The 23,101-nt window shown below is 47.8% G+C and overlaps 1 protein-coding gene across 2 annotated transcripts in view; it reads left to right on the top strand.

The window, feature by feature from the left end:
- The first annotated feature begins 637 nt into the window (after positions 1–637).
- The window catches only part of RAF1 (Raf-1 proto-oncogene, serine/threonine kinase), a 63,310-nt gene continuing 40,846 nt past the window's right edge, over positions 638–23,101 (top strand). Inside the window, exon 1 of one of the 2 annotated variants that reach the window (XM_069967097.1) lies at positions 638–823. The gene's annotated coding sequence lies outside the window, so the exon portion shown is untranslated. The remainder of the gene's footprint in view (positions 824–23,101) is intronic. The other variant, XM_069967099.1, reaches the window with a different exon arrangement.

Raw genomic sequence — 23,101 nt, 5'->3', positions numbered from 1 at the left:
GGGTTTTTTTTCAATTTGACAGCGCAAATGATTTTTTTCCGGTTTCGCAGCATATGTTATGGAAAAATAATGCCTGTCATTGCAAAGTACAATTGGTTTCGCAAAAAATAAGCGCTCATATACGTCTCTAGGTGAAAAAATGCAAGCGCTATGGACTTTTAAACTTAAAATGGAATAAGCAAAAGCGCAAAAACGAAAATAGGCTTTGACCTTAAGGGGTTAATGATGTGTCCCAGTGATATGTGCACACTGCTATATCTGATCATACACAGTCCATACTGGCTGTCAGTGCAGATCCCATCGCCCACAACAGCTGGAGCTCCGGGAACTTGTGCTATCAGTGAGGGGACCTGTCTGTCCGAATAGATTTCTTGCTCCTCAATGTGGGCGGAGTTTGAAGCACAGAGGCGGGAACAAAGAATATGGGCGTGGTTAATGTCAAGAAGTAAGTCTTGTCAACGATGCTACCTCAGCCTATCAGGGGGCCGGGGCGTGGCAACTCCTAGTTGGCAGGGGGTCGGATCTAATGACGATGGCGGGAGGAGCCATTAAGCAGCAACACGGGGGGAGGTACTCAGAAGGGGGTTGGGTGGCGGATTAACTCCTGAGTTGTTACGTTTTGAACCTCCCCGTCCTCTAGTGATGTTTACTAATGGAAGCGTCCAAGCCCCCCCTCCAGTGTTCACCGCTATGCGCGGCTCCGAGCGCCAGGGACTGTGAGGCTCGGGAGTGACGGCTGCCGGGAACTCTCCTGTCCGCTCTTCTGCTGCTGTCCCCCGCCTGGATATGTGCTGAGCGTCCGCCGAGCCCCGATCCCAGAGAGGTAAAGTGACAGCGGGAGGTGCGGGCTCTCCCGGGGCCGGGGAAGTGCAGCTCCCGGAGTTCTGCGCTGGGAGTTTAGAGAAGTCCTGGAGAACAGTTTCAGTTGTTTGTATCTAGTTCAGGCTTGTTGTGAGCGGAGCGAAGGGGCAGTGTGCTGAGGGGGGCAACTAGGGGGCAGCGTGCTGAGGGGGGCAACTAGGGGGAAGTGTGCTGAGGGGGGCAACTAGGGGGCAGCGTGCTGAGGGGGGCAACTAGGGGGAAGTGTGCTGAGGGGGGCAACTAGGGGGCAGCGTGCTGAGGGGGGCAACTAGGGGGCAGCGTGCTGAGGGGGGCAACTAGGGGGCAGCGTGCTGAGGGGGGCAACTAGGGGGCAGCGTGCTGAGGGGGCAACTAGGGGGCAGTGTGCTGAGGGGGGCAACTAGGGGGCAGTGTGCTGAGGGGGCAACTAGGGGGCAGCGTGCTGAGGGGGGCAACTAGGGGGCAGTGTGCTGAGGGGGCAGCGTGCTGAGGGGGCAACTAGGGGGCAGCGTGCTGAAGGGGGCAACTAGGGGGCAGCGTGCTGAGGGGGGCAACTAGGGGGCAGCGTGCTGAGGGGGGCAACTAGGGGGCAGCGTGCTGAGGGGGGCAACTAGGGGGCAGCATGCTGAGGGGGGCAACTAGGGGGCAGCGTGCTGAGGGGGGCAACTAGGGGGCAGTGTGCTGAGGGGGGAACTGGGGGACAACTAGGGGGCAGCGTGCTGAGGGGGGCAACTAGGGGGCAGTGTGCTGAGGGGGGAACTGGGGGGCAACTAGGGGGCAGTGTGCTAAGGGGGGCAACTAGGGGGCAGCGTGCTGAGGGGGGCAACTAGGGGGCAGTGTGCTGAGGGGGGAACTGGGGGGCAGCGTGCTGAGGGGGGCAACTAGGGGGCAGCGTGCTGAGGGGGGCAACTAGGGGGCAGCGTGCTGAGGGGGGCAACTAGGGGGAAGTGTGCTGAGGGGGGCAACTAGGGGGCAGCGTGCTGAGGGGGGCAACTAGGGGGCAGCGTGCTGAGGGGGGCAACTAGGGGGCAGTGTGCTGAGGGGGCAACTAGGGGGCAGTGTGCTGAGGGGGCAACTAGGGGGCAGCGTGCTGAGGGGGGCAACTAGGGGGCAGTGTGCTGAGGGGGGAACTGGGGGGCAACTAGGGGCAGCGTGCTGAGGGGGCAACTAGGGGGCAGCGTGCTGAAGGGGGCAACTAGGGGGCAGCGTGCTGAGGGGGGCAACTAGGGGGCAGCGTGCTGAGGGGGGCAACTAGGGGGCAGCGTGCTGAGGGGGGCAACTAGGGGGCAGCGTGCTGAGGGGGGCAACTAGGGGGCAGCGTGCTGAGGGGGGCAACTAGGGGGCAGCGTGCTGAGGGGGGCAACTAGGGGGCAGCATGCTGAGGGGGGCAACTAGGGGGCAGCGTGCTGAGGGGGGCAACTAGGGGGCAGCGTGCTGAGGGGGGAACTGGGGGACAACTAGGGGGCAGCGTGCTGAGGGGGGCAACTAGGGGGCAGTGTGCTGAGGGGGGAACTGGGGGGCAACTAGGGGGCAGTGTGCTAAGGGGGGCAACTAGGGGGCAGCGTGCCGAGGGGGGCAACTAGGGGGCAGTGTGCTGAGGGGGGAACTGGGGGACAACTAGGGGGCAGCGTGCTGAGGGGGGCAACTAGGGGGCAGCGTGCTGAGGGGGGCAACTAGGGGGCAGCGCGCTGAAGGGGTAACTAGGGGGCAGTGTGCTGAGGGGGGCAGCGTGCTAATGGGGGTGCTAGGGGGTAATGTGCTGGGGTGGGTACTAGGGGGCAACAAGGCGGTAATGTGCTGAGGTGGCTACTAGGGGCAACCAGGGGGCAGTGTGCTGAGGGGGCAACTAGGGGGTAATGTGCTGGGGTGGGTACTAGGGGGCACCTAGGGGGTAATGTGCTGGGGTGGCTACTAGGGGGCAACCAGGGGGCAGTGTGCTGAGGGGGCAACTAGGGGGCAGCGTGCTGAGGGGGGTGCTAGGGGGCAACTAGGGGTAATGTGCTGAGGGAGAACTAAGGGCAATGTTTTTTGAGGGGCTAGGAGGTAGTTAAAAGAGAGAGGGGCATTGAGCTAAGGGGGCAGTATACTTAGGGGGGCAGTGTGCTAAGGGGGTTTTGAGGGCATGCTAGGGGGCAGTGTGCTGAGGAGGGGGGGAATAGGTGGGCAGTGTGTTGAGGGAGTAGTTGGGGGCAGTGTGCTTAGGGGGGTACTGGTTGATACTTGGGGGGGCAGTGTGCTGCGGGGGGTACTAGGGGGGCAGTGTATTTTGGGGTATTGAGAAGGTTCTGATGGGCAGTGCTGAGGGCATGCTAGGGTGCAGTTTGCTGTGGGGGTAGTGTGCTAAGGGGGTACTGGGGTGGTGTTTGGGGGCAGTGTGCTGCAGGGTGTAGTAGGGTCAGTTTACTTGGGGGCAGTGTGCTGCAGAAGATACTAGGAGGCAGTGAGGTAAGGGACCCCTGGAGGAATGAGTGCTGAGGGGCACTAGGGGACAGTGTGGTTACTGGTACTGGAGGAAGGGGCATGCTGGGGGGCAATGTTAGGGGTACTGGGGTGGGCAGCGTGTTTTGGGTGCTAGAATGGCGATGTGGTCATGAGTATGGTGGTCAGTGTGATTTAGGGGTACAGGGACAGAGCGGTGTGCGTAGCTGCTGTACATCTGTTTGGGCTATGGAGGAGGTGTGATGTTTGGGGGTTATGACCCCGCAGAACCTTATAGCTTGTTGGATCGGGGTTGTGTATGCTGATACATATAATGGTGTGTGTAGACTCCTGTGCAGGTGTATAATGTGACTGTAAGGTTGTGCGATGTTGTGGTTTTTGGGTACAGTGTATAAATGGTTTTACAGGTGTGTACTGTGACCATAAGAAGCTGGGTGGTGTTGGGGTACACCGGGTCCTGAGGTACTGACCCCCTCTTTTTGTGACACTGTTTGTTCTCACTGTTGACTCTTTAATGTTCAGATTTGCTTTGCATTCCTGACTCTTCTATTTAAATCATCGTAAACGCTGCGCTCCGCACCAGCGCACGAAGAAAGACGTCTTGTCATGGACTTGTGTTGTAAATAGTTTCTTGAGTAGTCCTCTCTGCAAGGCTGTTTCTTTGTTGCTTTTCCTTGTATCCCCACACGTCATAAGATAATTATTTTTTTTTTTTTTGCGCTTTTATATTATAAAGCAGACTATAATAGTATAGGGAACAAAAATTCCCATGTGAATCCGGCCTTACAGTTCATTCTGGGAAAGCTGGGTGACCACGTACATAGAAGCCAGAACAGCTCAAAGGATTTATGTTTCTGCCTTTTAGATTTTTTTTTTTTTTTTTTAATAATATTGTACAGATGTTTTTGGTTTCTTGTATCTTTTGGTTTGTTTAATGTGTAGATTGCATAGAAAGCCCCTTCTCCCCCTACCCTGTCCCCACTGTACTTTTATTCAGTGAAAGTTACACAACTCCCAAGAATCTGCCGCGTCCAAATGTTATTTTTCAAGCGCAGCGGTTTTGTGCCAAGATCTAACCCTGTGTATAAACATGTTCAAGTCTTCTGGATGGAAGAAGAGTCGGCTGGAATCCTTTCTGTTTTTACAGTGCGGTGACTTCATAGAGCGGCCCTGGATCTCATGCAATCGCAGAGTGTAATGTAGTCAGATGGAACATGTGGTGCCACCTTTATTGATCCCTGTCCTGCTCGCTAACCCTTGCCTTTAGCTCAGTTCGCTTCAGCCTCTGTCACATTGTGATTTGCTGCCTGCTCTTCTATCCAGTCTGGGCACTTTCAGGATGTAATTTACTTATGGCCCTATTCCACGGAACGATTATCGTTCGTTTTCGGACGATATCGACCGCTACGGACGATAATCGTTCCGTGGAATAGAGTGCAACGATCAGCCGACATCGTTCATGTCGGCTGATCGTTGCAGTCGCTTGTTTTTCAACATGTTGAAAAACAAGCGACTGATATAGCAGCGATCTGCTGCCGTCGCTCCGTTGAATAGGAGCATCGGCAGCAGACGCTGCTATATCCTATGGGCTGCCCGGACGATCAGCGATCCCCCGGGCAGCCCCCCCGCAGCTCCCCGCCGCCCCTCCCGCACTCACCCGCTCGCTGCAGCCGCGTTGAATAGCGGCGGCAGCGAGCGGCGAACGAGGAGCAAACGAGCGCTAATAGCGCTCGTTTGCTCCTCTAAAACGACCCGTGGAATAGGGCCATTAGACTTCTATCCCTCCTCCTCCTCCCAAATACAACAGTCCTGCCTGACTACTTTTTGAGGTTCTTCGTTTAGTCTGCTTCTTCTGTGTATTCTTATAGGTGAACACTTTTTTTCACGATGTAATGGACAACGTTGGTAGTGCCAAGTTGTACGTAGTGTTGGCATGGGATTCAAAGAAGGACAATAGGGTTGTGCTAGTGGGCCGGTTCCTGTAAGCCTGTCATCGGGTAGTTCCCCAATTCCAAGAATGTGTTTTTACATCATTGACCTAAATAAGCATAGACTAAAACACCTTTTATATGGGCTGATTATCGGCTAGGAGTGATGCTAGAAATGCTCCTTTGGCCGATAATCGTCCCATGTAAAGTAGAGGGAATATGCCTGATCCTCGGGAGAAGACTCCTGCAGTGCGGCCACTCCTGCTCTTCAGTCATAGTGGAAGTCTATGGAGCCTGACTCTTTTTTTTGTTACACTCTGCAGCACGGTCCTTTCCCCGCTCGTTCACCCATCTGAAAACTCAGACCTGGACTGGTCAAAACTTTTGATGTGTCTCTGTGACATGTCATTTTTATTTTAAAATGACAGTGACACTTTAATCTCTATCGCTATCAGCCACATATCTCCCTGAGTAAACTGGATTTGTAGCCGATAGCAATATAGTTAAATGGCCACATGAACGATACTGTGACCCTCTGAAGGCACTACACACGAGCGTCTACCTTGCTGATCGGAACCCGCTTGCCTCCTTCCACTGCCTAATATTGAGCCATATAAAAGGACCCTGAAGACATCCCCTGTTGCTGTGTTTAGAGCCTATGGGTTGAGCGGGCTCACGGGTGTAACTATTGGAGTTGCAGGGTTTGTGGCTATGAAGCCTGAAATGGCCCCAAGGTCCCCACTGCTATAAATGACATAATAGTTAAGGTACCTTGTTACAGATATAGCATTAGGGGCCAAGAGCTATGTGGTGTGCATTAGAGATGAGCGCAATTTGAGCATGTTCAATTCTGATCAGTCGGCATTTGATTACTGGTGGCTAAAGAAGTTAGGTGCAGCCCTAGGGAGTCTGGGAAAACATGGATATCACCATAGTGTGTGTCTATAATGGTAATAAGTGATTGCCTGCTATATGATTGTGGGGATGGGGGTGATCTCTCAGACCCCCACTGATTAGAAGAATGAAGGTGCTGCAGTACTAGTATAATTCCATTACTCCTTAAAGGGATTATTCAGCCCCTGTTAAGGTGTTGCGATGATTCAAGTGGATGGGGTAATGCCACATTTCCTGGCATCGCCAGTACCAATAGTGTGTCGACTGCACGTCCACACTGTGTTATTAGAGTAATAGGGACCTTAGAGGTTAGATGTTTTCAGGTGTCTTTAGCCTTGATATAAGTTGGGACGGAGGTGTCGAGCAGCCATTTCGCTCCTTTTTATCAGAATGGCACATTGGCGTGAAGTAGTCAAGTATAATACACGCCCCAATGCTGAGAGCGGTCAGCAGACACTTCTAAGCTGGTGCCTGCTTAAACCTTAGAAGATCAACTTCCCTATCTCTATATAGCTTCAGAGTGAATTACTTAGAAACCCACAAAAGACTGTGTAAGGTCGCTTGCACATCTGTGTGCCAGATAATGACTTCTTGACTAACTTTATGCAAGTATTTCACACGGCCGTCTCCCAGACTGCGGACGCCCCGTCAGTAAAGCTCTCTGCAGAGTTGAGGCACCTAGAATTCTGCTCGGGGCATCTCTATGTACAGATTTGCTTTGCATACAATGTATCTTGGTTACCATTGTTTGCAATAATTTCCCTTCACATACTTTTGGGTCGAGCAGCAAGAGACTTAAGATGTAGCAAGGAATGACGGCAGGAGAAAAGACATTGAGACCTGCGGTGTTTAAAAAGTCTTTATGAAGAAAAAGTTTCAGATCTAATTTTGGTTGTTGGGCATTTAGTAATAACTCTGTATGAATTCCCTATTGCAGCTGACACATGCCCCGCCCCTCTGACTTCATTGAAACTGCAATTGTTGTTCTTAGTAACAGGGTCCCAAGGAACACCCTCGTCATATTGGCCCAGGGGGCTTGCAGAGGAGAGGCCCCCTATATATTTTGACTAATTTCTGCCTCTCCCTGTTCCTAAGTGTCTATCCTGGACTTCTCTACTAGTTGTGAATGACTGTTGTTCACATTTGCGGTCGTCCAGCCTTAATCGTATCCTTGATCATGTGTCTATAGGATGTCCACATGGTTTTCAGCTTCTGGTTGTAAACCGTATGCAGCTTAAAGAGCTATTCCGGTACTAGAAACTCTTAAATACAGCTATCACCCAAGATGATTACCTCACTCATATAGTGTTATCACACACTTTCCTGGTGTCAGTGTGTTTTTTGCTTGAATTTACCCTTACGGGAAGTTGTTTAGTCCTTTCATTTGCAGTGTGGTGGTGTCTCAGCTCCACTTTCTTGTATTCAGGGTTAGAAAACTGAGCTAATTTGTCCAGGCTAAACCAGTCAATGTCCGAACCTTTAGCTCTGGGTTTGGCTGAGAGGAAGGTTTCTCTCACCTCTGGTTGTAGACAGTGAATGTTTCCATTCCCTAGTGGCAGACTTCCATCAGCTGTATGTCGCTCGTAAGGGTATGTGTCATCCCTGGTGGAACAATAGAATTATGTACATTTCTTATTTCTGTGGGGGCTCATCATCAGAAGATCCCACAGAAATCACAATCTCAAGACCACCTTGGGCCATTTATTTTGGCCCTCTGTGCATCAGAGGTCATGACCCCCTTGTTAATATATAGAACCAAAAAACTTGGGTTGGCTTAAGGCCCTGTTCACACAGAGCAAGAGGGGCGGAACGCCGTTAGCCTCCGTGTCATAATGACACTCTATGGAAGCCGCGCTGCATCACTCAGCATCTCTCAGCGATGAAGAATGAACATGTTCATTCTTCAGCACCGAGAAATGCAGCGCGCGCCTCCCATAGAGTGTCATTATGACACGGAGGCTAACGGCGTTCCGCCCCTCTTGCTCTGTGTGAACGGGGCCTCAAGGTGCTATCCTGAGATTTGAAAAGTTTCCACAGGATAACAGGCTGATCTGTGGTGGTCTGACTGCTGAGACCCCACCAATCATCAGAATAGAAGTCTGTTGTCCTCTGAGTGAATGGATCAGCAGCGTACATGCTTGGCCAATGTTCTGTTCACTGTCTATGGGACATAACATTGCTTAGCGTCGAACTCAACAATGTTCAGATCAGCAATGGCCAGGTGGTCTCGCTCTGATGTTCTCTATACAGCTTGTCTATCACATAGCCGTTAGTAAGATCTTTTCCCAGAATTGGGAAATTAGGAAACTGTATGTATTTATGTGTCACGAAATGTTCTTTCCTATAGAAGAACCTTCTATTAAATAAAGTATATGTTTCCGCCTGTCCCTTAACATTACATCCTGTTTCTTTTGTACTTTAATAACTTCCTTGGCCTTATTGTGCCCTTAAATGTAAGGACAGCGGAAGCCGTATGCTATTCTGGTCATCTCAGGATAATCACACACCATATTGTACACGTGATCACTATAGTTATAGAGGCACAGTTTTCTTCTTGTGCACTGGTCTACTTTATGCTCTGGAGGTGTAAAAATATCACCTCCCCCCTGTGACTCTACTAGGCTCGATCCCAATAGAGGCCCATTACAGAGGGTAGGGGAACTCATTACGTTTGGCAAGCTGGGCCCGCCTCCAGAGCATAGAGCAGGCCAATGTACAAGAAGAACGGCGCTCCGCTCATCATGCTGCAGACATTTCAGCGCTACTCCGCTTCCTGCCGCTCCACCCTTGGTGCCAGGGAAAAAGCTTGATACAATCCTGGGAAACTGGGAGAAGTTTCCGATGATTGGATCCAGCCTTTCCCAGCATCCTGGGAGGAGCGTCAGGGAGCGGAGCAGCGCCGAAAGGCTGGCGGCTTGATGAGCGAAGTGCTTCGCTTTGTTTATATGAGTGATTCACTCATCTCTAGTACATTCCCTTTGATAGATGTAGTCCCAGGTCTTTGATCCACACTGACCTCATCTAGAACAAGGCCTACTCCGTCCCTTTATACGTTAGAGACATTTTCTCCTTGAAACGTTACATTATATGTAGCCATATGTAGCTTTGGACGTAGACCCATTCATACCATGGACCTGTCTATACCCCGTGTAGTGTGCATGGGCTCTGAGGCTGTCGACTTGAGCACCATTGCCTGTGCTGAACCTACGGCCTGCCAGTATACTTTACATTACGCTGTAAATCTGCAGACAACCAATGTTTTGTCTGGCGTGTATATGTCACATTTTTTTTCCGTACGTTTCTTCATGTGTATTGCTCAGACGATGATCCATGCCCCAACATGTCGCTGGCCTGTGATGTATCTCATGTGGTTGTACACCAGACAGGAATGTAAGATGACTGTGAGATTGAATAGACTCAGTGTAGATGTAAACCCCCTCTTTGTAATCCCTTCCTTTTTACCTGCTTTAGGTGAGCTGTTAGAGGTATGAGAAGTCCCAATATACCCTCCTTATAGCCCATTGTGCCAGGAATGTATAAGAAGCATGTATAGAAGTGCACAGGACATCCGCAGGGTAAAGTCTGTGTACATCCCTAACCCCTGTCTATTTTATTCTATATCTGTCCCCAATATTGGTGACGGCTGTAATCGTCCGCTGGCTATTTTGGCAGGAAGTGGCGACTATCTTATGTATGGGGCTTGTTGTCTGCAGATGTCAGGAATATGGGTTTGTCCATGGAATCAAGCAAGCGTCATTCGGCAAGATCAGCACTTGTTTGGGTCCATTAACACAGAAAGATTATCTGACAGATTATCTACCAAAGATTTGAAGCCAAAGCCAGAAACAGACTATAAACAGAGATCAGGTCATAAAGGAAAGACTGAGATTTCTCCTCTTTTCAAATCCGTTTCTGGATTTAGCTTCAAATCTTTGGCAGATAATCTTTCTGTGTAAATGGACCCTTAGCATTGCCTTTACATAATTAACATACACAACTAATCAAGCGGTCGGGACAAAGGAACGATTGCTGTATTGTTCATGCAGCCAGTTAAATACATTGCTATGGGCCACACATGTCCTGTTTACACAAGGAGATGTGTGACCGCTAAACAATGATTTTTATGACTTGCTCCAAAGATGTGATCAGCCCATGAGTGTGCGTTTTCCTACTCCTCAGCTCATCACTAACGCTTTTACACAGGCCCATTATCTGCCAAAGGAGTGTTTCTAGCAATAATCCCTTGCCAATAATCGGCATGTGTAAAAGGTCCTTAAGCCGATGCCAAACCCCACTGACTTACCTCTTAGAGCACAAAAGGATAGGGCAGTTAAAATCCAACATGTCTGATCCTCCTCTCGTCGGACATCTGGTTGGAGGCCTTCATACACATTAGAGATCCAGCTGGATTTTTCCTAATGTGTGTTGGTAGCCTTCAGTTTGGCAAAACGTGTAATGGGGCCTCTGGAGAATTAAAGGGGTAGTGCGGCGTTAAACATTTATTCACTAAATAACACAAATTACAAAGTTATACAACTTTGTAATGTGTGTTATGTAAGTGAATGGCCCCCCTTCCCCGTGTCCCCGTATATAACTTTGTAATGTGTGTTATTTTGTGAATAAATGCTTAGCGCTGCACTACCCCTTTAGGGGCAGGTGTTTGGGTAAACAGTGGTTGGGCTTGTTGGGTTTCAGGATGCCTTTTTCTGAGGGAGAGAAGTTGTCATCAGAGGTGTCTGGCAGCGACGTTTTTCCCCTCTATACTCTGAAATACATTCAAACTATCCATGTGTATGGGTAAATCGAGAGAGAGCTATCAACCAAATAACCAGTCGACACGTAGTCAGTGTGTATACCCAGCTTTACCGTAAGTGTGTGAATGCAGATTTAAAGGGGTAGTCTAGTTCAGTCAAACGACATTTGTTTGGGAAATTACTTCATAAATGACACGTATGGTTGGATCACGCTTTAGCTGTATCCATGTAATACTATCTCCTTGTCCTTGTGAGTGTTTTCAGGCACTGTTCTTGGGATTTTCACTTTGTCGGAATAGATAGCAAATTTTACCGGAACCTTTATCAATTCTGGCAATTGACAGGCTCTCGACCCCCCGCTACAGCCCCCTATACTGGCTTCATCCTGCCGGGTCCCGCTTCTGGATCCAGTCGGGTCACGGAGATCTCAGCCACTGCAGCCCGTCGCGCCCACTGAGAGATGAGTCCAACGCTCATAGAGAATGACGGAGCGCTGGACTCTCCTGTCATTCTCTATGAGTGTTGGACTCCTCTCTTAGCGTGCACGCCGGGCTCCAGCGGCTGAGATCTCCGTGACCCGACTGGATCCAGAAGCGGGATCAGGTGAGTATAGGGGGCTGTAGCGGGGGGTTGGGAGCCTGTCACCCTGGCACGGGGGGTGACAGGTTCCCTTTAATTGAAAACCACACCTGACCTGGAACAACGTCTTATTCAATGTCAACGATTTGCGAACGTTTTGCGAACGAGCAACAATAAAAATAGGTCCAGGTCTTATAAAGCGTTCAACGATTTCTCTTTCGGTCGTTAATCGTTAACTTCATTTCAACCGAACGATTATCGTTTAGATTCGAACGATTTAACGATAATCTGAACGATAATCGTCCGGTGGAATAGGGCCCTAAGGTTGGCGGGATTCCGAGCAGAGTATGGGGTGGGGGCTTCACCTCAGAATTCTGCCTCTTTTACTCAGTGTGAATATACTCTAATGGTAAAAACCACATTGTTTTTCCACATTCTTATTTAAAAACTTGTTCCTGGAAATCTAAATCCCTAAGTTGTGCAACGAGCTGTTCCGTTCAGCCATGGGAGTCTTCTTATTGGCATCTTGGCTTCTGTTCATCGCCCAAATCGCAGTTCCAAATCAGGACAGATGCCTACAGATTCTGAGAATTCATTGACTTGACCTTATAATTCTCAGTATCTGTGCTCTAGTATTTTTGAGGCTGCACAAAAGTCCGAAACCCACCAGTGTGAATGTTGCCTTACCTTGCACGTGTGCCAAATGCTGATTTATTCTATGTATAATATAATATGATATGGGCTCTTTGATTTAGTATTCTTCTCTTCATTATTAGATTTCTTTCAAACTCTAATATAGAAAGTTGAGGAGAGGAGATGCAGTGTGGTGTGGGCTTCATGGCAGGGTCCTACCCTCCAGATGTGCTTGTTTCCATTCCCCTGGAGCAGCAGCTGATTCAGGCCCTTGTACTTTCCACACAACACGTGCTCTGGACGTCTTCCCAAGTAAACACTAGGAGCTCGGCTTTTCTGTGCATAAGAGATGTAATGGGTCTCACAATGAGCGTTTGACATTTTGTATAAATGTTAGTTGAAGGGTGTTTATTACTGTGCAGCAAAGGTAGCATCTTCTTTTTTTGTTTTATGTTCCTTTTTTAGATCTGTAAATTCTGGCTTATAAAATCCTCCCCGCTTTCATACCATTTTGTAGGGATAGGACCATGAGTCACGTAACGGCCGGAAAACCTTTCCTAAAGGCTTCCCAAATGTCTTTGTTCCAGGACAGTGTTGCAGAAATGAGTACATTGCTTTTAGCAATTAAAAGAAATAATCTGGGGATAGTGTTATATTAATATGCAAATGTGGTATAAAATATTGATACTCCCCTGCCCCAGTCTCCTGCAGCTGCTGTTCTGATGGCTCCCAATCCCCACTTTTCACTGCTTCTTCCTGGTTCCTATGAGGCGTGGTGCCTGCTAACTATAAGGCAGGACACCCCTGCAGTCAGTGATTGGTTGAGCAGGGCAGTTACTGCAGGGTCTTTGCATCAGAAGATGTGTGGGATCAGGGTAGGTGAGTATTGCTGCTAGACAACTCCTTTATGGGCTCTAGCTATCTTCACATCTCTATTGCAGATCCCATTGCAGAAATTTCCCACGTTTGTGATCAAAGCAGCATATTTCTGTAATACTTCCTGACTGTAAACCTTTTGGGTGATAAAGGCTTTTATTCATGTTATGTAGAAAAATGCAGTGCTGCAGGTTTCTGTATCTTCTGAAGCAGCCATCTTGCCCAAATACTTAGTAGATAAGACACTGTTCACATGACATTTTCAAGTCTCTGAATATCTATTTAATGAATGTGTGCACTTTCTTTGAAACAACTTTTTTTTTTTTTTTTTTTAAATCCTGCAATTTGCACTGCATCGTACAATCAGCAGGTCCATTGAGTTTAAAGCTGCTGTTGTAAATCCTGCAGGAAGTGGTGTATTCTTCCTAGTCTGACACAGTGCTCTCTGCCGCCACCTCTGTCCATGACAGGAACTGTCCAGAGCAGGAGCAAATCCCCATAGAAAACCTCTCCTGCTCTGTACAGTCTCTGTCGAAAACAGAATATACCACTTCCAGTATCTATCAGCTGCTGTATGTCCTTCAGGAAGTAATGTATTTTTTCCAGTCTGTGGGGATTTGCTAATACTGTACAGTTCCTCTCATGTACAGAGGTGGCAGCAGAGAGCATTGTGTCAGACAGGAAAGAATACACCACTTCCCGCAGGACATACAGCAGCTGAAAAGTGCTAGAAGACTGGAGGTTTTTTGATAGAATAAATAACAAATTTCTGGCACTTTCAGGTACCAGTTGATTTGAAAGAATTTTTTTTTAGCTTGACAACCCTTTTAATATTAATAAAAGGTTGAGTGCATTGTTCTGCCACTGGGGTGTGCAGAATTCCTCCACAAGGTGATCCTAGGATTGATGCTGTCAGCTGTTCTACTACATTGATGTTATAACTTGACCTTGCTACATAGGTTCCCAGTTCCGCTATCGTCTGCTATACGTCCCTTTTCCTGAGTGCTTAAACTAAAAATCGAATGTGACACTTGATATAAGGAAAGTTTGGCCCACATCGGTCCGGTCTTTTTGTTTTACAAGGTAGGATTCACATTGTGAATAGATTGGTCTGATTCTTTTCATTTTGAGATCAATTCACAGTAGCGTCATTGGAGCCAGTTATTGAAAGATCTATGATTATTATGATGCACAGCTATTTGACGTGTTCAGTGTATTATCCATGGTGCTGAACACAGAACTGAAACTGAACTCAAAGCAACTTTCTGTGTTGATAACTTTTTAACCACAAGAGATATTGCAAATCTGATATTGCGGCAATAGAATTCTGATTCTCCATGGTCACCTTCCCATTGGAAAAACTTGCCCTTGATCCAGTATGGTGGCTTTTAAGATGGCAGCCATGTTCCGGACATAACTTAAAGAGAGACCACCCACCCAATACTTGCTGGAGTATTCAGATATGCTTGTTTTTCGTTAGATAATCTGCTGCTAAGCCAAACTTGCATGTGTATGAGGGGGATTGGAAGCAACAGCTTTCGGCTGAATGTTCGTGTATGCATGGCCACTAGAGATGAGCGAACCTGGAGCATGCTCGAGTCGATCCGAACCCGAACTTTCGGCATTTGATTGGCGGTGGCTGCTGAAGTTGGATAAAGCCCTAAGGCTATGTGGAAAACATGGATATAGTCATTGGCTGTATCCATGTTTTCCAGACAACCTTAGAGCTTTATCCAAGTTCAGCAGCCACCGCTAATCAAATGCCGAATGTTCGGGTTCGGATGAACTCGAACCCAAACCCGGTTCGCTCATCTCTAATGGCCACCTTCACCCATAGTGGCTAGGGTCGGCCTTTGATGGACTGCAGGTGTGAGGAATACTTTGTAGGCGATGTTGTTAGCCGTGCTTGGTCAGGTCAACATGACATCAGTATAATCAACCTTGGAAAGGTTCTCCGTGAATTAACACTGATTCCTGGGGGCGAAGTGCATTTGTTGTGTTCTTCTCTCAGACATGTCCTTTAACTTACCAGCTGCTGTCAGAAAGTTATACAGATTTGTAAATTCTATTAAAAAAAAGCTCAGTTCTTCCAATATTAATGCTGCCACTTCTGTCCGTGTCATGAACTGTCCAGAGCAGGGGAAGTTTTCTATAGGGATTCGCTACTGCTCTGGACAGTTCCTGTCACGGACAGAGGTGGCAGAAGAAAGTACGGGGTAGGGCTGGGCGATATTGGCCTAAATCAATATCGCGGTTTATCGCATATGTAGCTGCGGTAACGATAATTGGATGATAACTATGACACGCCCCCTTTGTAAGCCACACCCCTTTTACAAGCCACACCCACTCGGCCGTGCCAAACTGGGGATAGTTTGTTTCAATAAAGTTAAAAAAAGTACAGTAACTCAATGAGCAGCAACCCAAGGCTAGGTACACACTACAGGACATGTATATACAGGTATACAGCTATGTGCACACTACAGGACGTGTGTATACAGGTATACAGCTATGTGCACACTACAGGACGTGTATATACAGGTATATAGCTATGTACTATAGGTACCCAGAGTATATATGATGGGTATATAGTATATACAGGTGACAGTACAGGGACGTACATTATAGGGGGCTGTAGATGGCACTGCACTGACACGCTGTAAAGATATCGATCTATCGTTCGTGACAGACGCACATCCAAGGCTGAAGTAGAGGGTGCTGAACACAGAAAGGCCTTTGGCAGGGGATTCCAAAATACAAAGCAGCAAGAGTCCGCAGCACACCAGCATATAGTGAAGAGATAAGCATGCTTGAAAATGATTCTGGAGTGAATTGAAACGTCGTATCCTGCACCTTATTTGATGGAATGAACCACTCTTCACTACATGCTGGTGTGCTGCGGACTCTTGCTGCTTTATCTCTATCTATCTATCTATCTATCTATCTATCTATCTATCTCCTATCTATCTCCTATCTCTCTATCTCCTATCTATCTATCTCCTATCTATCTATCTCCTCTACGGGGAGGTGGGCAGGGGTGTACGGGGGGGCGGGCAGGGGTGTTTGGGTACACAGGGGAGCGGGCAGAGGTGGATGGGTACACAGGGGGGCCAGCAGGGGTGGATGGGTACACAGGGGAGCGGGCAGGGGTGGATGGGTACACAGGGGAGCGGGCAGGGATGTATGGGTACACAGGGGGGCGGGCAGGGGTGTATGGGTACACAGGGGGGCGGGCAGGGGTGGCTGGGTACACAGGGGAGCGGGCAGGGGTGGCTGGGTACACAGGGGGGCGGGCAGGGGTGGCTGGGTACACAGGGGAGCGGGCAGGGGTGGCTGGGTACACAGGGGGGCGGGCAGGGGTGGCTGGGTACACAGGGGAGCGGGCAGGGGTGGCTGGGTACACAGGGGGGCGGGCAGGGGTGGCTGGGCACACAGGGGAGCGGGCAGGGATGTATGGGTACACAGGGGAGCGGGCAGGGGTGGCTGGGTACACGGGGGGGCGGGCAGGGGTGGCTGGGTACACAGGGGTGGCTGGGTACACAGGGGGGGCGGGCAGGGGTGGCTGGGTACACAGGGGGGCGGACAGGGGTGGATGGGTACACAGGGAGCTGCATGCATATGCTCCTCCACCTTGAGATCTGACCGGCGTCCCTGCACACACATGACATTAATGTGCAGCGCTCGCCGGGAGGAGGGGGGGGGGGGACCGGCACCAGTCCTGTCCGAGCGCCCTTCTCCTCCGGCCGGCGAGCGCTGCACATGTTAATGTCATGTGTGTGCAGGGACGCCGGTCAGGACAGGATCACTCAGGAACATTCTCCCCTGGACCCTGCTGCTCCTCCACTTCCCGCGCGCACACCGGCGTCCCTGCACACACAGGACATTAACATGTGCAGCGCTCGCCGGCCGGAGGAGAAGGGCGCTCGGACAGGACTGGTCCTGGTTCCCCCCCCCTCCTCCCGGCGAGCGCTGCACGTTAATGTCCTGTGTGTGCAGGGACGCCGGATGGGACAGGGGGAGGGCGGGCGCTCACACTGGACGGGTGCCGGGGGCGGGCATTCTCACCTGGGCCCTGCTGCTCCTCCACCTCCCGCTCTGATTCCGGCGTCCCTGCACATAACGTGCAGCGCTCACGCCGGGCCGCGACTGCGTGCAGAAGCTCTCTGGGAAACACAAAATTACCGCAGATACCGTCCTGGCTAAGTTGAGGTCGGTTAACTGACGCCAGTGACGGTATCAGTATTTTTGCGGTATACCGCCCAGCCCTAGTACGGGGTCAGACTGGAAAGAATATGCTACTTCTGATAGGGCATACAGCAGCTGATAAGTACTGGAAGACCTTTAACCCTTTTGAAGACCAAGCCCAAAATGACCCAGTGGACTGCGCCAATTTTCATTTTTGTGATTTCGTTTTTCCCTCCTCCCATTCTAAGAGCTCTAGCACTTTCACATTTTTATCTACAGGGCCATATAAGGGCTTTTTTTTTCCGGGAACAGGTGTACTATATAATGGCGTCTTTCATTCTACCATAACATGTATGACAGAACCCCCCAAATATTATTTATGAAAATATAAATTGGTGAAATTGGAAAAAAACAATGGTAACTTTTGGTGGGTGCCTGCAGTAGTGGATTATAATAGGGGCGTTTCGGGCGGCAGCGCGGGGCCCTGAGCTCCTGGGGGGCCCATGACCACCCAAAAAGACTTATACTTTCAGTGGTGTACCGTCTCCTAGCTACACTTCCGACATGATTTGCAAAAAATGACTGTTTTTTATGGCAATTTTGCACAAATCAGGACATCATGACATTATCTGTCCTGTACTATGAACTCCAGGCTAGTGCTGCCATAGTTACTGTGGGATGGGGGGGCCCAGACTTGGTAAACAGCCCGGGGCCTATGGTAAAGTTAATCCGCCCCTGGGTGCCTGTGTCTACGTAATGCACTATATGGTAAAAGTGACATGATACCATTATTCTATAGCTCAGTCTAAACACAATCACATGCAGGTTTACACAGATCTTCTGATTTTTTTTAATTTTTTTTTTTAAATTGAAATCCCCTTTAATTGGTTATTAATAAAATGGTCCTTTTGTGCCTCTTATAACGGTTTTATTTTTTCACCTACGGGGCTGTATGGGGTGTCATTTTTGTGCCATGACCTCTTGTTTTTAATAATACCCTATTTGTAAAGATTTGACGTTTTGATCACTTTTTATTATTTTTATATATAATGTAACAAAGAATCAGTAATCCTGGCGCTTTTTTCCCTCTTTTCGTTTACGCCGTTCACCATACGGAATGGCGATTTTTATATTTTAATAGATCGGACAATTCCGCACGCTACGGTATATAATATGTTTATTTATTTTTATATGTTTTATTTATACTATGGGATGGGGGGTGATTTTAACTTTAATTGGGGGAAAATGTTTTGGGGTATTGTAAAAAATCCTTTTTTTTTTTTTTTTTTTTTTTACACTTAAGTCCCCTTGGGGGACTTTTACCTGCAATACTTAGATTGCATACACTGATCATTGCTATGCCATAGGCATAGCATTGATCAGTGTAATAGGCGCTCTGCTGATTAAGCCTGCCTGTGGCAGACTCAATCAGCAAAGCGCTGATCGGACCACACTGAAGGAGGTAAGTGACCTCCGTCGGTCCGTTAAAGCGATCAGCACCCCTGCAGTTACACTGCGGGGGTCCTGATCGGTAAGTAACAGGAGAGGCCTCAGTCAATTACATTTAAACGCTGCGGTGGTTAAGGGGTTAAGTCTTTCATTAACGGCGAGGGCCCATCTTCTCACTGCAGCCGGCCCCCACCTCCTGTGAAGGACGCTTCGCTCCGGAGAGTGCTTCATAGCTCCCTAGAGACCCAGGACGTAAATGTACGTCCAGGGTCGTCTGGTGACATACGTTCCATACGTTCTCTGCTTTCTGTGCTTTCTATCAGTGTTTTCACAATCTGACCTGGGTACAGAAGTTTTTTTTTGTTTGTTTTGATTGCTTTCCCCTAAAGTAAATAAGCAGAAAGATAGAATAATAAAGCTTCTCCTCCCCTTCCCATCTTAACTTATAGTTATCACTGAAAAACTGCTAGAATCCGTGTTGGGGGAAGGATCAGCTCACTGTTCCCTATAAAAGTCCATGGAGAAGGGATGGGAGAGTCACTGAAGAAAGCAGCTCGGGGAACCTGCTGGCAGCTCTAGTAAGTGTTACATTTCCCCCTGGTGCTTGATACACAGCTTACACTGCTCAGTACTACTACCGTATGTAACGTCCTTCATGCTGCTGCCATTGTTTCATAAGGTGTGCTCATAGCTATAGTAGAGCAGGATCTCCTCTTCTGGACATCATGACAAGTAGCCTCCCCCAGGTCAGGGAGAATTGCAAAGCTAAAAATTAGATTGGGGGGGGGGGGGAATTGTTGGTGCTGTGCATGTTTGCTCCCCAGCTAGACACTTGAGCCATCTTATTGCAGGGGATGGGGTTCATAGACTTCAATGAGAGACATTCAGTGGTGAGCTGGGGGTGAAGCACAGAGCTGTCCACTTCTCCTGGCTATATCTAGCGTTCCATGGAGTTGCGGACTTGACGAGTGACCACTTTAACACTGGTCTATGAAACACCAATCTTTATAAATCTGCCCCAAAGTATTTGCTTGCGCCAAAGTCAATACTTCAGGGCGCTGTTTTACTTGGTCCCAATACTAAAGCTTTACGGAGAGGAAGGGCTGTTTTGATGTGATAGTGAGGAAACATTTACTTTAGTTTTGAAGAAAACTGAAATATCAACCCTGTGTCTCACCACAGTTATTTGTATAGTGAAGTGCGCAGTGGGGCCGGCTGACACCCCGCCGTACATGACCGCTGACACTGTCACAGCAATGGGAATGTTTCCTGTAGATAGGCAAAGTCTTGACAATTCCATGGGTGGTTTCACAGGCTAAATACAACTAGTGCAGTGTGGGGGTGGCTTCAGGAGGGGGAACCAAAGCTGCTTATACAGCTGGGCGGTATGTAGTATACAGAATATCTGGACATCTGCTCGGCACCGCCCGGCTGTGTACATTACTACAGACCTGAGAATGAGCCGGACACTGAGCACCCAAACCATGTATCCTGCAGTAATCCTCCTGGTCATATAGAGATCTAATAGAGAAAGATGAAATGTGGAGCTGCTGCAGGCGTGTAGGGCGCCCGGAGGGTTTGTTTGTGTTATTGCTCGGCCTCTAGCTGCTGTTTTTAGCTATCCCGCCCTGTCTCTGGAGATCTGTCACTGAAAACTTCACTGCTTTAAAGGTTAAATGCTCACTGCCAAGTACATTTGCATCCCTTTTTCTTCTTCTTCTTGAGCATTTTTCTAGATGATGACAAATAACATTTACTGGCAAGTTTTTGTTTGTGTAAAATAACATATAAGAATTTTAAGGGATTGACTCCAGTGACAAATTAAAGACACCTACTGTATCTTCAGAAGGCAGCGCCACCTCTGTCATCAGGTTGTGTGCAATATTACAACTTTACTCCTCCATTCATATACTTGAGGACAAGTTTGGTGCAATTTCTGGAAGAAAGCTGTTACGTTTCCCTAATGATGGATAACCCCTAGTTCACACTTCTTTAATCTTATTATTATTTGGCTGTTTTTTAGGTCGATTGTGGCGGGTGAAGGTAACGTTGCTTTCTGATGATTACTGCTGTAAATATTTATTGTGCCCTTTGATAATTACAGTCGTAAATAAAGTATGGATGTATTTTCACCTCAAAATGATGACTGTCCTAAATTGCGGCCAGAAAAAACATTGCAGGAACATGCCCATAAGGTCCATATTTGACCCCTCCGCCTGCCTGCCTCTTTATTTTCATGGGAGTTCCTTTTAAAGTTCTCAGACAGGAATAATAAACATGTACTCAAACCCAGCCAACGATCAAGCGACGAGCAAGAAATCGTTGATTTTGATCTTTCCACATGTTCTCAAATCATCATTGGTCGTTTGCTTAAAATTTGCAAATCGCTTCGTGTAAACAGTCTTTCAAAGATTGACCCTATGTGTGAGATGGGCTTAAGAGATCTTAAAAACGATTGCAATAACGGTTTTTCTAACAATTTGTCTAAACGCTGATCGTTATAAAAACCAAATCATTGCTTCAAAATCGTTAATCGACCGATTGGGTAAATTATCGCTCTGTGTAAATGGACCATTACTCACTAGCTTTCAGCTAGTCGGGTTAGAAATTGCATCGGCATCCATATCTGTTCAGGTTGTTTCTATACCGTGGTCACAGCATGTCATCCCAACTTTAAAAAAATGCTAGATATTTTTCTACTTATTTTTAGGTGATGGGGTTGACGTCCCAATAAAGCCCAAGCCTTCCAGATTTCACCCTTGTAACGTGTCTGATTCTGTATTTAATAACTTGGTGCCCTCCTCCTGAAGCAATGAGCGCAGCCGCCTAAAATAGCCTCCAAATACTACGACTTGTGTTGGGTAATGCTAGATACCACCACAACCCCTGCCCCCTCCTCATGAATACAAGCTTCATATACTATTCCAGGAGCACAGCTAATGTTAGTTCATGAAATGTGACTGTCTGCATGTCTATGAAATGAGATTTTTTATTTTTAGGTTTTTGTATTCTTCTACGAATAAGACTGTATGTGTTCTGCATGGGGTCAAAACTTATTCACTTAGGGCAATTGAGGAACATTTGTGAGATGTACCACTAAAAAGTAAAAAACTAAACAGTTATACTAGGGCACAGTACAAAAACCCAGTGTTTAGGTGTTAAGGAAAAAGTACATATGGTCAACCAAATAGTAAACTGTGCCTGGTGAAGCAGGGAGTGTAGCAACAAAATAAAAAGTGTTTAAAATTAGTCATTTTTCATACTGACCACTGATGCTCTTCAAAATGTACCTGTCATCATAAAAAAAGCTTTTGACATGTCACAGAGACATGTTCAAAGTTTTGATCGGTCCGGGTCTGAGTGTTCTCACCCTGTACCAATCGGGAGAACAAGCCAGGAGAAGACTGTACTAACCGCAGTCCGTTCTCAGCTCTGACGAGTCGGGCTCACCATCGGTACTGATCTGAACACTCCGATCTCGGATCGATGAAAACTGACAGGGACACTTTTAGGGTATATTCTGATATGGCAAAATCTGCTACCAATCGGTACCATAAATGTGTAGTATATCAGTATTGATAGTTTAATGGTTTATCACAGCACCATCTGGATTGAAGAGGGTGTATTTCTTGTGCAGTTGGGCCAGACTGATACCATTCCAGCACTGATTTCTGGTTACAATCCCTGATGTGCCGGCAGTATTAGTAAACCCATGCACTTTAGTATAGTTGTAACTAGAGATGAGCGAACCGGGTTCGAGTCGATCCGACCCCGAACGTTCGGTATTTGATTAGCTGGGGCTGCTGAACTTGGATAAAGCTCTAAACATGGATACAGCCAATGACTATATCCATGATTTCCACATAGCCTTAGGGCTTTATCCAACTTCAGCAGCCACCGCTAATCAAATACCGAACGTTCGGATTCGGATCGACTCGAGCATGCTGGAGGTTCGGTTATCTCTAGTTGTAACCCTTTTTTTTTACATGACAGCAGATGAGTAATGGACAGGACAGCTGGACACAGCCTTAAAAGACTGCGGCGTCAGTGCTGCTGGCCCAGCTGGTGCACACATGAACAGGAGCCCTCGGGTGCTGCCGCATGCTGTAACAAGCCTCCTGGTTGGCATCGCTGTCACTTTTGTGTAATACTGACCTACTTCTCCTGGTGATATGTAGATGGACATTCCTGCTTTACAAAGCAAGAGAGCGACTTTTATATATCCAGCGTTCTACAGGTTACTTTTGGGCAATACATCTGATCCTGATATAAGATTTATATGTTACTATTGGAGTAAAGTCGCACACAGAGTGGCTAAACTCCAGAGCGTAATACAGTACAACAGATGAGGGGGACGTTTTTGCTATGTTTAGTAATGTCATGAGTTTTTTTTTTTTTTCCTTTTGTAGTAGATAATGGGTAAAAAAACGAATTCTATGTATAAAATATATTTTTATTTATTTATTTTGCGGAATTTTAGCATTGATTTTTTTGCTGTTTCTCTTTTTTTTTGCATTGTTGATCCAT

The sequence above is a fragment of the Dendropsophus ebraccatus genome, chromosome 4 (genome assembly GCF_027789765.1).
Source record: "Dendropsophus ebraccatus isolate aDenEbr1 chromosome 4, aDenEbr1.pat, whole genome shotgun sequence".
NCBI classification, from domain to species: domain Eukaryota; kingdom Metazoa; phylum Chordata; class Amphibia; order Anura; family Hylidae; genus Dendropsophus; species Dendropsophus ebraccatus.
Note: the sequence above shows the minus strand (reverse complement) of the source record. Positions and strands in the feature narration are given on the sequence as shown.